Source organism: Panicum hallii, chromosome 8 (assembly GCF_002211085.1).
Source record: "Panicum hallii strain FIL2 chromosome 8, PHallii_v3.1, whole genome shotgun sequence".
Taxonomy (NCBI): domain Eukaryota; kingdom Viridiplantae; phylum Streptophyta; class Magnoliopsida; order Poales; family Poaceae; genus Panicum; species Panicum hallii.
This window is the reverse complement of record NC_038049.1, coordinates 8,246,469-8,249,910: the sequence shown is the minus strand read 5'-3', so window position 1 is coordinate 8,249,910 and position 3,442 is coordinate 8,246,469.

The following is a 3,442-nucleotide window of genomic DNA, read 5'->3' as shown; positions in this document are numbered from 1 at the left end:
AGCATCCTCCGAATTTGGTAGATTTTTCTCCTTTTCTTCTTCTAGTGAGCCTTCGAGTATCCGGTCGTGCTCTGAGATTGCCTTGCTTTTTAGGGGCTTGGTCATCCCCGGTCCTGCCCACATCTCCAGAAGGGGCCAGAGGGCATGGCAAGGCAGGCCGCCCAAGTGGAAGCTTCCCGGGCCAGGAAGGAGAAGAAAGCAAGAAAGGCTAGGAGGAAGTGGAAAAAAGAGATGGAGATTGCGCACCGGGTCTGGATGGGGGAGAACCGCGACACCGTTTAGGAGGAGTTCGAGTCAAAAACCTCGACCGACTCCGACGGCGGCTAGGATTTGGAGGGCGTGGAGTCGGAGTACGAGGATGCTTCCACATTCATGGTGCAACCCCATGATTCTATCGCATCGAGAGCCGTAGAGGATCCCGGGGCATCCTCTAGTGGGCCGAAGGCGAGGAAGCGTGCCGCCGATGAGGATATGATGCAGGCGGAGGAGGCAAAGCGAGCTTGAGTGGAGCATCACTCGGAGGTACCGCGGGGGTCGTCCCTTTAGGTGGTGGATGTAGAGAGGTTGGGGGACGAGCCGGAGGAGCATGCCCGACCGATGGCACGTTCGGGAAAGGCGAGCGCGGCCAGCATGCGCGGTATTTAGGAGGAAGCTGCTTGGAGCTACCCAACCGAGGGCACCGGTCACAGCGTTCTTCAGGCTGGTTGGGGATCAGCGGGGGCAGTCCCCGCCTCGACTGATGTGTCAGGCTCGGCTCGCGGCCCCTGCTGGGCATTCGGAACTTTGGGAGTAGCAGACCTCCTCCGATCGGCCGGGCGTCAAGGTAATGGGATCATTTTTTGCGGTTTGATTCCATTTTTGTATGTTTTGTGCACCCTATTTTTCCCGTAGCGACCGGATGTCAACCAGCCTCCAGCTCGGTGTTGGGCATATGTTTTGGAGGCCCAAACTGGCGCTGCTTTCTTTGACCTAAGGAAGGGACCTGGGAATGGCCTCCGCGAGCGGGGCGACGGTAATGACGGTGATCCCCGCTCAATATGGTGTGGAGGTGACCGTGGCAGCACCTCCTCCGCTGGGCACGGGAATGGGGAAACGAATCATGGCCCCCATGTCCCCAGGTGGAGGGGCACTCAATTCACCCGCGTGGCTTGAGCTGGATGAGGAGGAAGTCATCCCGGTGTCTGCAAATGTGGAGGTCGAGGCCGGACCGCTCACCAAGCCCGAGGAGACCCGTTCTTGGCGGGACGAACAGCTCGATCAGACGGGTGACCCTCTGATGCTACAGGTGGTGCTGGTGGGGAACCAGGAGCGAGCGATGGTCGTGTCCTGCAGGCCATCCATGTCTGCAAGCGGGTCGGTTGGTGAGTGGGTGTGGCCCGACCCTGGCAGGCCATGCAAGGCCCGGTTTGTCCTGCGCGACCAGCAAAAGGAGGAACTCTGGAGCCGCCTCGATCAGAGTGAGCTGTCAGCCTGCAACGACCTCACCACCGCGGAGGTGGGGCTTGTGAAGTCCCTCAAGAAGGTTAGGCTCGCTCGGCGGACGGCGTCCGTCGAGCTGCTAAACTTTGCTCGGGTAAGTCCTTATGGTTTCTCTTTTCCGCTGGTAGGCAATTTTCTTTTGATATTCTTGACTTCTTGCTTTTAAGAGCCTTAGAGGGAATCTCGTTGAACAAGTCCCAGTTCCTACGGGAGGAGCATGCCCGACTGGGGTAGGAAACTACAGCGTGATGGCAGGTCGAGGAGCTGACCCGTGAATTGGAGGCCGCTCGGGCATCAGAACTTGACGAACGTGACCGCACGACCGTTGCCAACCAGCAGCTCACCACGGCCCGATTAGCTCTGAGCTCAGAACAGCTGGCGCTGGGAGCGGAGCAGGCGGCCTGAGCTTTTTTGAGGGGCAGGCTCAGTCCAGGGGGCAGCGAATCACCCAGCTGGATGCGGTGCTGGCCCAGGAAGAGGAGGGGCTTAAGATTGTCAATGAGGCCATGGCCGGTGAGTGGCACCTTTCCTCTATCCTGTTGATTCTTGATTCGCGTTTGGCGATCCCTTATTCCTGCCTTATCCATATTCAGAGCTAGGGAAGAGGAATAGGCTTCTATGGGATGACTTGAAGTGATCGGATGATGCTCGCCATGCCGCCGAGTCCAAGCTAGCAGCCGCCGAGGAGGTGGTGATGCAGAACACACAAGCGCTGTCTGACTCTTTGGGGGAGGAACAAGGTCCTTGAAGAGGAACTTGGCCAGCTCCGGGGGGCGGTGCTCAGGCCTCGCCCGGGATTGATGGCGCTTGCCGCCGACCTCATGGAGATTCTAGGTGAGGTGGCGGGGCTCATCACCGATGGAGTTTTCCATGGTGCCTCGGGTGTGTTGACATCGGTGGCGTCACATCACCCGATCCTGGATTTTGAGGCGGTCGGGAGAGGCTGCACCACTGGGTGGAGCGCCGACTAGCTCTGCGAACTTGGGCAAAACTTAGTGCCAGTCGCGACAGCGATTGCGGAGGCCACCAACATGGAGTGGATAAAGGCAGCTCGACGCGTGGAGAGAGAGGCATCCCTAGGCCGTAGCGGCGCCTGACCAGCGGAGGTCGAGTCGAGTGTAACCCTGCCCATGCTGACCTCCTGCCAGGGGAATCCTTTGGTCGACCCTGCAGTACAGCGCCTCCCGCCCACATTGTCGGCCAACACGGACGGGGTGCAGCAGTAAAAAGCATTTGTCATGTAGTTAGCTTTTGTCTCTAGGATGGTTTGTGCGGGGGTCTTGAAGGGCCCCCAGTTGAACAATTTAAGTGCTTGTAATCGCATTTGTTTTATAGTTTTTGGGGAGCTTGTCCCGCCCGTATCCCTTTGCTTCCTGTAGTGATTTCTTCCATTGCACTTTTCCTTTCAAACTTGCTTGTTAACCGTAGGCTGCAGTATGTAGCCAGGGGCTGGCTCGAGTGGCATCAGCTACTCGTTCGCCGTAGGTTGTGACGTGGGTTTGGTACGTCCTGTGGCCCAACAAATATCACTTAGGTCGCGATGGGAGAATGGGTTGCCCTTTCGCTTGGGTGAAAAAAGAGTTGCCTTTTTGTGCGTGATTCACAAAAGAAAAGAGGGGGGGGGGGCGTTCCGCGTGGCGGTGTACCCCCGTGGGGCCCCCAAGCGACCCGGGTTGAGAGTGCTCAGGCCGGGGTGTTGTAGGAGCCGGTGTTCAAATGGAAGCGTGGGAAAGGATTGAGTTTAGGGGAAGAAGCAATGTAACAACTTGATGTTACAGGTGTTGGTGAGGATGCTGCCATCGCTCCTTCAACCGGTAGGTGCCTGGTCAGATCACCTCCACGATTGTGTATGGTCCTTCCCGGGGCGGAGTGAACTTGTGCCTATCCTTCGTCGACTGCGTCCTCCGCGGCACTAAATCACCAACTTCAAGGGTTCTTCCCTGGATCTTCCTCTCATGATACC